Raw genomic sequence first — 14,501 nt, forward strand, 5'->3', positions numbered from 1 at the left:
ATGTGCCATATTCTTTTCAATGCATGTCATATTCATTTCTGCATATTTGTTTCATTTTGGTGTAGTTCATATTCATTTTAAGGCCTGTTAAATTCTTAGTAACTGAAGTACTGTGACTTTTAAAGTATGACATATTTAATTCACATTTTATTCATATCTGCAGAAGCCATATTTATTTTAATATAAGTCATACTACCTTGTAGAGGGTCATGTTAATTTCAATACATATCATAATTAATTCAATGTATGCCATATTTATTTCAACGTAGGTCATTTTCATTTCAACATATATCATACTCATTTAAACATATTGATTTTAGCAATGGTCATATTTGTTTAAAGTGCTGCATATCATTTAAATGCATCTCTTATTCGTTTCAACACATGCTGTATTTATTTAAAGGTGTGTCATTTTCCACTCAATGTATTTCCTATTGATTTCAGAGCATGTCACATTAATTTCAGGGTAGGTCACATTCATTATAACATTTGTCAGGCTAATTTCTTTAAATTTCATTTTGTTTTGTAAAAGCATCATACTTGTTTCCCTGTGGCTTATACTCATTTGACCATGTATTTCATTAACGCTCGTGTGTGTTATTGATATTTTAAAGTGTGTCAGATTCATTTCAACATCAATCAAATTAATTGCAATAGGTGTAAAGTTCATTTGAAAGTTTGACATATTTGTTCCAGCTTGCCTTATTATTAGGGCTACCGGTTTTATGGAATTTATTTTTTTGACATTTCCGTCTGTATTTATCCATAATCGTTTTTTGTCAACTTTATCTGTATTTATCTATGTTTATTAGGGATCTTGAGAGAAAGATAAAGCTGAAACTGCTATATTCCCACATTTATTTAACCCATAATTATGCAGTCATGCTTGAATGCCTGCCAGGTTTCGGTGATATGAACACCCGCAGAAGGTAAATCAGTGCACTTATATGAAAATATGCACATTTCAATATCAGCTTTGTGCATATCTACTGCTGTTTAAGCGTCTTTACTAAAATGTCTTTCTTTTTTAAGCCCCTCACCTATCAATCCCCACAGTTATTGGCCTGGCAGTCATGACAAAGTGTATTTAGAATCACTCAAAAAGTACCCGATTTCCGTTTTTTATAATCCACATTTAAAATTAATACAGACAAGAAAATAAATGGTTTTCAGTCTGTATTTACCTGTAAATATCAGTGAAAACAGGAAGCCTTAATTATAATCATTTCAAAATGAATCTATTTATTTTAAAATGTATCATATTCATTTCATTGAAAGGTATATGAATTTCCGCCTATCATATTCATTTCAAAATGTGTCCGATTCCCAGGAGCATCTTGGCTGTGGCTGCCAGCTGGCTGAGTTCCACTGCTGCATGGGTTTCTTTCCCCCATCATGTGACAAGTGCCATACGGGCTCTTCAAGATGGGGTAGCAAGCGCCTCCCAGGCCCAAAGAATACGATACATGAAAAGCAAGCGAAAACAATTCAGAAATACAGAAAAAATGATTACACAGTATACCATGAATGGCTACACTACATCCCTTACTTCATAATAACTATAGCATTAGGATAAGTGCAGAACAGACAGCTTTGCGAAAGCGGCAATGCAAGCTCAGAGCATATGAGAAACAAAGCGGCCATGTCAGCTGTATTGCACATGAGCAAACACTTTCCCATCAGAACTGCGAGTACGTCACATCACATGGGTATGACCGACGCATGCGCAGTCTAAATTCCTGCAAAGCAGCGGCCATTTTAGAGGCAAGCATATTAGGATTAATAAACACATAGGCAAGCTTCACTGGGACACCCCGTGTAGTGTAAAATGCAATATTAGTAACACAAACATATTGATTCAGTTCAATTAACATTAGTTGAGGTTCATGAATACAAGCAAGTCGCATAACGTGTGAATCATTGCTCCATCAAGATGACCGTGCTACATAAAAAGGGCTGAGCGCACATGCTCAGGGCCAGTTAACTAACTACCATACCGTGTCTGTCACCTCATTGATTAGTATGAGGGCCCAGGGCCCAAATGCCACAGTTACCATCCGCCGATGTTGGATATGTTTCAATGATTGGAGCATAAGCCGCAGTAGAAAAAAAACACTTTCTGACCCCCAGCACGGCAGTCTCATCCAAATCGGGTGGATAGGACCGCCAACTCGTTGTCTGGCGGTCTCCTCCCCTCAGTGATGGCGGTCAGCGGTCCGACCGACCACCATTGTAAGAAGGACCTAGGTCTCCTCAGCAATGACACAGAAGATCCAGAGTCCTGTGATGCAAGTTTTTTTTTATTATGTCCCTTTACCCCTTTCGCCCAGGGTCCCACAAGCCCTAGGACCGGGCCTGGCTGCAGGACAATGGACCGGCTCCCAACTCCCAGCTCTACATATAATGCTGCTTGTTGTCAGTCATTTGCATATATACACAGAGCTCTGAGACCCCCGCAGTGTGCTTGGCAGCGCTTCACACCACTGGAAATGAAGTGAATAGGGCGGATGCTTTGACCCCGCATCCACACATCACACTCTGATCATTAAAGACGTCATTACTCTCCGTCTGATGACGTCTTGGAGCAGGATGGGCCACTGCCTCCTTGCGCCCTCTTTCCACGGCTTTCAGAAACAAGATACCGGTGACAGGGCGCGGCTCGAGGCGGCGCGTGCAACGCTCGGCGCTCGATAGCGCGAGGTGATTTTCACTTTCCATCCGGGAGGTCTCAGAAGGAGGGACGAAGCAGCCTCTGTCAACAAGGGTTGTGTTTCTTCTCAGAGCTGCCCGTTGCTCTGGTTTCGCCAGACGCGAGCTCCACAGGTCACCAGAAAGACAGAGACGTGCTATCTGCGAGCTGCACCACAGCGCCTCGAAGCACCGACCTAGGGAAAGCGCAGCAGGTGAGAGCATCCACCTATTCTCCTCCCTGGAAATGTAGCCTTAGTGGCCCACATAGACTTTACACCACATACATTTATGATATTTAAGTTTTATAGGTTTTGTTTCCAAAGACATCTGTGTGTCAATTTCACTGGTCAAATTTTTTTTTTGTAAATGCCAACGCTTATTCATCAACCCATTTTAGATTGTTTAATGGAATAAGTAAATAGTTACAAATCCGCCCAAAAAGATATATAAAAAAATATGTTTGTCATTCTTCACTAAACTCGTGTGTGGGCTTCAATGGGGTAGATTTGCTAGTTTATGAATGATGTCATAGTCGAAATGCCTTGTCTTGGCAAGCGTGTTCAATGGCTGCGTTTTGTATTGAAAACACAAGAAAAAGAAATTAAACATGGCAACTCCGAAATATAGTGGCCATTTGGTTGGAATATATTATTTTTAATAAAAAAAATAAGCGTTCCCTACACTTGTAATAAAACAGAGCAGTGTGTTTTTAGTAGAAAGTTGTGCTTTGAATAGGCGTAGAAACCCTTTTAGTTCTAATGCACATCAGAAGGCAATCTGATTTTATTTGTACAAAGAAAATGGAGTATTGGCTATGAATGTAAATAACAAGCACTGGCAATGCCAATAGGTCTGGCTTAAGAATGAAAGTGCTTTTTTGTAGACAGGCACTCAATAAGTCATCATACACGCGCTCTGTCATTCATCTATGCACCCAAGGATCGGTTCATCAATCCACTGACTCATCCTTCCATTCACCCTCTGACACAACCCCAAAAAAACACACACAAACTTAACATATGCAAGATAATTGAAAAGAATACAAGTAGAAAGCATGCTACTTCTAAAAGCAGTGGGCATATGATTGCAGTAACAACTAAACAAAGCTAAACCTTTAGACATACCAACTAGCAGTGTTAGTAAATATTTGATAATAAACCCTGAAGCCAGGAGGTTTCCAAAGGACCTCTAGGCACCCCTGCACGTTGAATATGATCACAATTCTCTTTTAAAAGCAAGTCCAGATTGCTGAACAGTTTACTCGCCATTCCTAACAAGCATCTGCAATACAATAGGTCTCGCATTAGGAAAGTTTGAGCTATTGGTATTGTAAATGACACATTTTTTATTTATGTGTTGGTTTTGAAAATAGCTAAATTAATAGCTTTGTCATTTACAATGCCAATAGTCTTAACTTTCGCAAATGTGACACCTATAGCATTTGTAATGCAATATGTGTTGTATTTACGTGACTTAGATGTATTGATATTACAAATAAAAATGCCTTTATTTTTTTAAAATAATTAATACTTAAAAGTTATTGTAATTTATAATGGCAATAGCTTAAACTTTTGTAAATAACGTTTGAGAAAATAATGTTCAGTATATTTTATTGTGACGAAAATACAAGAACAGAAGTGAAATATTAACATCTTTTTGTGACATTTGTAAAAAGGCTTGAAACATTGAGAGAACATATTTGAACCAGTTGTTGTTGAATGGTTGTACAGATTGATGCTGTGGTGGCGCTGAGTGATGTTGTGGTGGTGACCAGTGATGCTGTGGCGTTCAGTGAAGCTGTGGTAGAGCATAGTGATGTTGTAATGCCCCTGAGTGATGCTGTGGTGGTGCTGAGTGATGCTGTGGTGATGCGATAGATAGAGTGAGGGCGATAGATAGAGGGAGATAGATAGATAGATAGATAGATAGATAGATAGATAGATAGATAGATAGATAGATAGATAGATAGATAGATAGATAGAGGGCGATAGATAGATAGATAGATAGATAGATAGATAGATAGATAGATAGATAGATAGATGAATAGATAGATAGATAGAGTTAGGGCGATAGATAGATAGAGTGAGGGTGATAGATAGAAAGAGGGCGATAGTTAGAGTGAGGGCAATAGATAGATAGAATGAGTCGATAGATAGAGTGAATGTGATAGATAGAGTGAGGGCGATAGATAGAGTGAGGGTGATAGAGTGAGAGCGATAGATAGAGTGAGGGCGATAGATAGATAGATAGATAGATAGATAGATAGATAGATAGATAGATAGATAGATATATAGATAGATAGATAGATAGAGTGAGTGAGTGCGATAGATAGATAGATAGATAGATAGATAGATAGATAGATAGATAGATAGATAGATAGATAGATAGATAGATAGATAGATAGATAGATAGATAGATAGATAGATAGATAGATAGAGTTAGGGCGATAGATAGATAGAGTGTGGGCGATAGTTAGAGTGAGGGTGATAGATAGAGGGCGATAGTTAGAGTGAGGGCAATAGATAGATAGAGTGAGGACGATAGATAGATAGATAGATAGATAGATAGATAGATAGATAGATAGATAGATAGATAGATAGATAGATAGATAGATAGATAGATAGATAGATAGATAGATAGCAGGGTCGGATTGGGTCACAATTTGGCCCGGTCATTGACAAAAAAAGTGGCCCACATTCATGAGGCGTGGTCCACATTTAAGGGGTGTGGCCCAAATTTAAGGGGCGTGCCCTTTCATGAAACACCATTTGCACAGACAAGGAATGAAAGTGGGAGGATACTGTTGTTGTGCAGGACACAGGGCCAAGGTGCCAATGGCCTACATGCTGAGCAACTAAAAAAAACAGCCAGGCCCCTTTCTGTCACAAAATTATTCGAGCCCTCCAGGCAGGAGCACCTAAAAAGCAGCAAAGCCCTGCTATTACTAACCTATTTAGCCCTCCTCAGACCTTCAGCTCAGGAACACATGAACAGCAGAGGTAAGGCCCCTGCAATGAGTAAATTAATCAGCCCTCCCCAGCCCTAAAGGCCTCAGGGCAATGTCCTGGCAGGGGAGCACAAAACACAGCCGATGGGTCATCCACGTTAGCCAGGGGGAGGCTGAGGTGAAGATGGTGCGAGTTTCAAACATCACCTGGCCCCCACAGCGAGACCCATTCTTCCTCGCCCACTGTGCCCTGAATGTGAAGGGCTGTGGGCGAGGTGTTAAGACTAACACTGTTTCGGGGCCTCCAGGGGACCCGAGGTGAAAATAGCTTAAAGGCCTGAGCAACACCTGGCCCCCGGGGAGGCCGATTGTTGCAAAAAATCACCCCTCCCCAGCCCAGCCTCAGCGTGATTGCTTGGCAGGGCAGGGGGTGAAGGAGAGGCCGCAGCTGATAATCGCTATACGGCCGCAAAGCGAGGCTGCTTTCATTTCTCTGTCTGTCTCCGTGCCCTCTGTGGGCCGTTTTTTTTCTCCCCTTTCCTAGTCCACTCTCTGTGGACTGGGAAAGAGGAGAAAAAACTAGCCCATAGAGGGCACTGAGACACCGGCCCTTCGGCCAATGCCCGAATGCCCGCCTTGCCAATCCGCCCCTGATAGATAGATAGTAGATAGATAGTTAGATAGAGTGAGGGCGTGCACTGACAACTGGTGGTGTGTGTCTGGTGAAAGCCTGTATTGACGGCTCAGGGTGTGTACCTTTTGAAAGCGTGCACTCATGGCTGGTGGTGTTTGCCTGGTGAAAGTGTGCACTAACGTTTGGTGGTGTGTGTGTGGCTGGTGAAAGCGTGCACTGACGTCTGGTGGTGTGTGTGTGTGAATGGTGAAATTGTGCACTGACGACTGGTGGTGTGTGTATGCCTGGTGAAAGCGTGCAGTGATGGCTGGTGGTGAGTGCGTGCCTGGTGAAAGTGTGCACTGATGGCTGCTGGTGTGTGTGTGCCTGTTGAAAGTGTGTACTATGTCTGCTGGTGTGTTCCTGGTGGAAGCGTGCACTGACGGCTGGTGGTGTCTGTGTCCGGTGAAAGCGTGCACTGATGGCTGGTGGTGTTTTTGTGTGGTGAAAGCGTGTACTGATGAGTGATGGTGTCTGTGCGTGGTGACGGTTTGGTTTTCAGAGTAGTTGTGTGTGTGTTTGTTGTGTGTGTTTGTATGTGTGGTTGTGTGTGTGGTTGTATGTGATTGTGGGTGTGTGTGTGGTTGTGTTTGTGTGTTGTGTGTGTGGTTGTGTGTGTGGGTGTGTGTGTGGTTGTGTTTGTGTGGTTGTGTGTGTGTGGTGTTGTGTGTGTGTGGTGTTGTGTCTGTGGTTGTGTTTGTGGTTGTGTGTGTGGTTGTACTGTAAGGCATTCGCGAGCGTGGCAGAGCTAGAGTTCACACCTTTCAGTGAGAAGCTTTGGGGTAGAGGTGTGCCAAAAAAACCTCATAAACGCCAGATTGCAGCATAATGTGTACTAAAATAGATCAGCCTAACAAAAGTGTGTAAAAGACAATACATAAAAAAATAGCTGTCTAACAATTAGGCAGGTCGGATGGTGGTGTGTCTGCCTGCTAGAAGTGTGCACTGATGGCTGGTGGTGTGTATGCCTGGTGGAAGCGTGCACTGACAAACAGTGGTGTGTGTGCCTGGTGGAAGCATGCAAATATAGCTGGTGTGGTGTATGCCTGGTGAAAGTGTGCATTAACAGCTGGAGAAGTGTGCCTGTTAAAACATGCACTGGCAGTTGGCGGTGTGTGTCTGCCTGGTGAAAGCGTGCACTGATGGCTGGTGGTGTGTGTCTGATGGAAGCATGCACAGACAGCTAGTAGTGTGTGTGCATGATGGAAGCATGCACTGACTGGTGATGATGCCTGGTGGTGTGTGTGTCTAGAAGAAGCATGCACTAATGGCTAGTGGTGTGTGTGCCTGGTGGAAATGTGCACTGATGGCTGGTGATGTGTGTGTGTGCCTGTTGGAATCGTGCACTGATGGCTGGTGGTGTGTATGCCTGGTGTAAGCGTGCACTGACAGTTGGTGGTGTGTGCATGGTGAAAGTGTGCACTGATGGCTGGTGGTGTGTGTGAATGTTGGAAGTGTGCACTGATGGCTGTTGGTGGGTATGCCTGGGGTGGAAGCGTGCACTGACAGTGCACACTTTCACAAGGCACACACCACCAACCAACAGCCGGTGGTGTGTGCCTGGTGAAAGTGTGCACTGACGGCTGGTGGTATGTGTACCTGGTGGAGGCGTGCACGGATGACTGGTGGTGTGTGTTTGGTGAAAGTGTGCACTGATGGCTGGTGGTGTGTATGCCTGGTGAAAGTGTGCACTGACGGCCAGTAATATGTGTGCCAAAGAGAAAGTTTGAAAATGTGCAACGAAAAAAACAAGGGGGCAGATTTACAATTACTGGGGCATTCCTGCATATCAGCAGGGTTGCGCCAGTAATTGTGCGCCGCAGGTCCGCCACCCATGATGCTCCGCATTCACAATGCGGCTCACCGTGGGGCAAAAACGGCACAGATGCGTGACGCATCTGTGCCGTGAAGGCGATGCATTGCTGAAGTTGCGTCGCAAGCGCGACGCAGCTCCAACAATGCTCTGGGGGGGCCTATTCTTCCAATGCTGCGTCAAGCCTTACACCTGCTTCAAGCAGGCGCAGGGTTTTGACGCAGCATTGGCCTAAAAGTGACTGAGTGAAATCTTGTAGATTTCCCTCAGCCACTTTTAGGAGGCGTTCCTACCCTGGAACACCCCCCCCCCCCTGCGCAGGAACGCCTATATGAGGTGCAGGGCTTTATCTCCCAGATGCGTCACAGAGTAAGTACCCCGCACCATGGCACAGGATTTGCGCCACCACTGCGTCACAAAAGCGACGCAACGGCGGTGTAAATGAGGCGCAAGGGGCTTGTAAATCTGCCCCAAGGTGTTTAATGACAGGGAAAATCTGGACCAGAAAGCTGTATTTCATCGAGGATCTATTAAAGAAGGCAGGACTGGGGTAAAGGAACCATGCCCCGAAAATACACTGCACATTCTGCTTCACGTTGTGCAAAAAGACCAAAACATTACATTTTTCATAAGGAGATTTAAAAAAAAAATCTAATATTTGACATTGTAACTGGAATGAGTGTTCAACCTGGGTTAGAAAAGGTAATTTTCAAAACCACCGAGTTAGCCAACTCCTTAAAAGCAAACCAGTTTCTGTAAGGGTAACTTTGCTTCATCTTTAGTTGCTTGGACTGAGCACAAAGATGACTCTTGAGGAGTAATGAAGCAACCGAGCCAAACATTACAGTTAAATAAACAATTTCCACATCACGTTTAAAGTAAACATACAAGAAAAACACAAAAGAGAGAAAATTAAACCAAACAAAAAAGCCAAAGTGTTCCATTAAACAATAAATGACAAACATTTGAAAACTGATGGGTCTCAATTAAGAAGGCAAGTGCAAAGCTGCTGTTTAAAAACGTAAAAGTGTTGTTTTTATATTAACCTGAAAGTGCACATTTACTGTAATATGCCTGCAAAGTGTTGTTTATTTCTGAGGTCTAGAAGCTATTTTATTCAGTGTTGTACAATTTCACATTTCCTGCACCGTGAATTAAGCACAGCTTCGCTATGAGAATTTTTTAGCATGAAGAATACATTATAGAAAGCAGTAGAGACAGCATTTGCTTATGTATCTGTAGGAAAGTGGGTTATTAGTAGGCGGGGATATTCACCCTCAGCTAGTAATAATACTACAATTGCTAATAGATCCTGACAAGTTTCGGTAAATTATTCCTTGCTCAACCCTTTGTAGTTTGACAAGCAAGCAGTCAGGCTTCACATAGGAGACTGGTCTGTGTAAAGCATTTACTATCACCAAAACAGTCAATAAAGACACAACACAATACAAATCCAACACCAAATTATGAAAATAGTGAATATTTTTATCTTCAAAACATCAAAAGGACAGAAAATCTAATATAGGGAACCGGACATGTGAATTTTGAAAGTTAAATAAAAGAATAGGGCTTAAAAGCCAATATCATCAAATGCGGCTATCTAGTTGCACTGGACCGGAACAAAGACACAAGTTCATGCTGACCGTGATGGAGCGAGGGCCAGGGTCAGGAGCAAGTTTGGTCTGTTGAGTGGATAACTTGCGTCCGGATGCAAAGTCAGCATTGCAGAGATTTGCGTCAAGTTGCGTTGCGCTGGGACTCCTCACAGGGGATGCGATCCGTAGCCATGCATAGAGATGTGGCACGCTGGCCCTATTGGTCTTCTAGCAGCCATGAGATGTGTTTGCAATGTCTAGCGTCGGGATGCATTACGCAGTGCTGATTCGTTTGTGTCCTTAGGCAGGGATGTGTCCTGCTGGATCGGCTGTTCCCTGTCCATGCTTCATGCAATGCCGAATCCAGTGTAGAGGGGTGCCGCTCAGCTCGAGTTCCTTTGACTAGGAGATGCGGGTGCGACGTCTTGAGTTGGGATACATCATGCAGTTCGAATTCCTGTGTGGGGATGCGTTGCACTGCGGGGGGTCCTTGATCTTGGGCAGATCATGGTCTTCTAACACTGGCAAGTGCTCAGATGCTCTGGATTGTTTCTTGTGGGCTAGGTCTCAATCTCCCAAAACGCACCTGTTCAGTCCAGGACAATTTCCGTGGAGGCTAGTCAGCTGGGTTGTCCTCTCTTTGATCTTTGCAGGTGGTTGCTCCCAGCTCTTTTGTACCTGTTGCTGTTCAGGGAGTCCGCTCCTTTTCCTTGAAAAAGGCAGAGTCCTTTTCTTGTGGAGGCGTGAGAGTGCAGCAGGTGCAAACCTTCTTGGTGCAATCCTGGGTCCCAGCAGGATCCTTCTGCTACTGTGCCAGGCAGTTATCTGAGGAACTCCTGCAGCTATGCCATATTTATCCAACATTTTAGGCTTGCAGGAAGAGGGGACACTCTAACTAGTATGAGCAAAGCTACCTCCCTCTGCTATGACCACTTCCTCAGAAGTGTGGCATATTTCCGGCTCAGAATGCAATTTCTCCCAAAAATCAAAATGGGGAGAATCTCTCCTTGGTGTATGTGTTTGTGTAACTCGACCAAGAGGTGTGGCTACTAACTGACTACACCCCCTTCCAGCCTTTCTCCTAATCTAATTAGGTGGCTCATATCTGGCTAATGACCAAGGAAGTGAGCGTGTTATTTCTAACCCAATATGGCAGTCATGGTTTACACTCTAGTCCTTCCAGACACGAGACAAGTAATACGCGTCTCATTCTGGCTGATTCCGTCTACAATGTTTCCCGGTGGCTGGGAATGAAGATGGATTGTTTGGCATCGCGCTCTACTGAACAAGTAGGTTTTACAAGAATGGTCTCATATGGGATAGCCCATTTACGTGTCTAAGTTGTCTGAATTAGTCCCAATGGCATTACATCATATTTCTCAGATTGATAAAGTTTGAAGACATTCCATTGAAGTTGTCGATACCCTTGGCTGTGGTAATACTCATACATTTTTTTTATATTTTTGGATGTACCCATGGTTGCATGACTCCAGCAGTGGCATGATGTGGAAATACTTCACTTATAATTATCACATGCAACGGGCAACAGGGAATGTGTATGTACTTTGTGGCTTCATGGATATAAACCGTTTTGTACATCTCCCCACATACAGTTGACTTGGACAAGCTACGTGACATTTGGGCGGTTACCATCCGTCGATGCTGGATATGTTTCAATGATTGGAGCATAAGCCGCAGTAGAAAAAAACACTCTCATCCAAATCGGGTGGGTAGGACCGCCAACTCGCTGTCTGGGGGGCTCCTCCCCTCTGTGGTGGCAATCAGCGGTCCGACCGACCACCATTGTAATAGGGACCTAGGTCTCCTCAGCAATGACACAGAAGATCCAGAGTCCTGTGATGCAAGTTTTTAGGTCTCGCCTGTCGATGCGCATGCGCATCGAGCAAGGCGAGAGTATTGGGACTTATCCGCTCTTTATCCACACAGCAAGGAATCGTGGCGATTCCTTGCAGTGCACGAGAAATTTAAGCTCAATGCGCATGCGCATTGAGCTTAAATGCGCATGCACATGCCCCCAGCCGCCTGCCTTGCCTACTCTCTCTCACAGCCTCCCCCAGCTCCGCCCCCTCACTACTTGATTGCACGGCCGCTAGGCCGTGCCTCCCCTACTCTCCTCCCCCCTCCTCCTCTCCTCCCCTGCCTGCCTGCCGCTAGGCCGTGCCTCCCCTACTCTCCTCCCCCCTCCTCCTCCTACTCTCCTCCCCTGCCTGCCTGCCGTGTCGCACCTCTCCCCTCTCCGCCCCCTCCCCTGCCCGCCGTGTTACGGTGAAAGGCTTGTTTGTTTATTTTACCCGCCGTGTCGCCGTGTCTCTGCTGCTTGCCCCTGTCCTGTCTCTCCTCCTCTCCCTCTCTATACCCTCCCCCTCCCCCCCACCACTCCCATCAAGTCCCTCTGGCCCTTCCCTCCTCCCCGGACCACACAGTCCAAGGATGCGCCAGCAGCAGCTCGGATTCCCGAAATACTTCCACTTTTTTTCTCTTTAAACATAAAGCAGCTCGTGGCGTCCTTGGGGGTTTGGGGTCTTGGTGGAATTTTTCTCTTTAAACGCTGTCGTGTGAGCTTTTGTTATTCCGACCTCCCCCCGCCTGCTCCTTCCATGGCACAGGCCGAGGTCTCGAGCACAGGGAGGGGGGGCGCAGGCGGGTCCGACCAGGCCCTTACAGATGTTTAGAATGTTGTGCAAAACTAGAAATCGTGCAAAGGGGGTTATTGATTTAAACAAGTTTCAAGTCTATTTTTTTCCTCTCAAAGTTCGATACAAGATTTTATAAAAAGATAATCAAACACACCCCCTCCCCCCCACCACTGCCATCAAGTCCCTCTGGCCCTTCCCTCCTCCCCGGACCCCTCCTCCCCTGCCCCTCCACCCTTTCTTGGTGCTCTGCAGCCCGCGGGGCCGACAGAGGTACCTCTTCTTTCGGTTTCCGCTCAACAACAAGGACCCGTTCCCTTCAGTCCCGGGCGCCGCTGCGTCTCTCCGTGTGATCTTGCTCCCGTGCCCCTTGCAGCTGGCAGTGCCAGGGTTTCTCCGTGCCTCTCTCGCGCCTGCTCTGCTCGCACCACAACAAAGGAGGCAGAGTTGTATGGATGTCTGGAGCGGCGGGCAGGGCAGGATGTGACCTCAGCTGCAGGCAGAGAGGAGACCCCCGTGCAGGGAAGCCGGAATCCTACACACGCTGGAGCCCAGCCAAGCCCCTCCCGCCTCACGCCCCCAGGCCGGGGGGCTCAATGTGCATTCCATCATAACACTCTATTTAAGAGTAACAGCATAACTCTTTGCCTGATGTCTGTTTTGCAAAGGGGCTCTACCGTCAGGTAGCACCGTTTACAGGTTTTATCTTCCTTGATGTGGGTGGGGAAGGCTCTCTCCTAAGTTGTTACAGCTAAATGTGGAACGAGCTATTTAAATAAAATCTTCCCAGACAATGAAGCAGGGTTTTCCGCCAAGGCTATTCAACTAACCCTTGTATGGTCCTGACTACACTTATAGAAACATATACATTGGTCTGGCCCAGTCCTACCAAACTGTGACTTTGGACATATATTAGGGTGTTATCAGGGTCAATAGTACTTACTATCGACAGTGGTTGTAATTTAAACAGTCTATAAGCAGTCCTCTGAAGTCATTAGATGTAGCTCACTCACCCTCACCCTCACTCACCCTCACCCACACTCACCCTCACTCACCCTCAACCCCTCACCCTCACTCACCCTCACTCACCCTCAACCCCTCACTCACCCTCATCCACACTCACCCTCACCCACACTCACCCTCACCCTCACTCACCCTCAACCCCTCACTCACCCTCACTCACCCTCACCCTCACTCACCCTCACCCTCACTCACCCTCAACCCCTCACCTACCCTCACCCTCACTCACCCTCAACCCCTCACCCTCACTCACCCTCAACACCTCACCCTCACTCACCCTCAACCCCTCACCCTCACTCACCCTCAACCCCTCACCCTCAACCCCTCACTCACCCTCACTCTCACTCATCCTCACTCACCCTCAACCCCTCACCCTCACTCACCCTCACTCACCCTCAACCCCTCACCCTCACTCACCCTCACCCTCACCTTCACTCACCCTCAACCCCTCACCCTCACTCACCCTCAACGCCTCACCCTCAATCACCCTCAACCCCTCACCCTCACCCACCTTCACTCACCCTCACCCTCACTCACCCTCACTCACCCTCACTCACACTCACCCTCACTCACCCTCACCCACCCTCAACCCCTCATCCTCACTCACCCTCAACCCCTCACCCTCACTCACCCTCAACCCCTCACCCTCACTCACCCCCACTCACCCTCAACCCCTCACCCTCAACCCCTCACCCTCACTCACCCTCACTCACCCTCAACCCCTCACCCACCCTCAACCCCTCACCCTCAATCCCTCACCCTCACTCACCCACACTCACCCACACTCACCCACACTCACCCTCACTCACACTCACCCACCCTCACTCACCCTCACCCTCACTCACCTTCACCCTCACTCACCCTCAACCCCTCACCCTCACTCACCCCCACTCACCCTCAACCCCTCACCCTCAACCCCTCACCCTCCCTCACCCTCATTCACCCTCAACCCCTCACCCTCACTCACCCTCAACCCCTCACCCTCACTCACCCTCAACCCCTCACCCACACTCACCCACACTCACCCCCACTCACCCTCACTCGCACTCACACTCACTCACCCTCACTCACCCTCACCCTCACTCACCCTCACTCACCCTCACCCTCA

The 14,501-nt window shown here is 46.5% G+C and overlaps 1 protein-coding gene across 2 annotated transcripts in view; it reads left to right on the forward strand.

Annotated features, from left to right (window-relative positions):
* Window positions 1-2,689: 2,689 nt before the first annotated feature.
* LOC147710121 (cytolysin tenebrosin-B-like) overlaps window positions 2,690-14,501 on the forward strand; it is a 137,977-nt gene continuing 126,165 nt past the window's right edge. The window contains exon 1 of one of the 2 annotated variants that reach the window (XM_086920815.1): window positions 2,690-2,903. The gene's annotated coding sequence lies outside the window, so the exon portion shown is untranslated. The remainder of the gene's footprint in view (window positions 2,904-14,501) is intronic. The other variant, XM_086920818.1, reaches the window with a different exon arrangement.

Source organism: Lissotriton vulgaris, chromosome 5, assembly GCF_964263255.1.
Source record: "Lissotriton vulgaris chromosome 5, aLisVul1.2, whole genome shotgun sequence".
In the NCBI taxonomy this organism is placed as follows: domain Eukaryota; kingdom Metazoa; phylum Chordata; class Amphibia; order Caudata; family Salamandridae; genus Lissotriton; species Lissotriton vulgaris.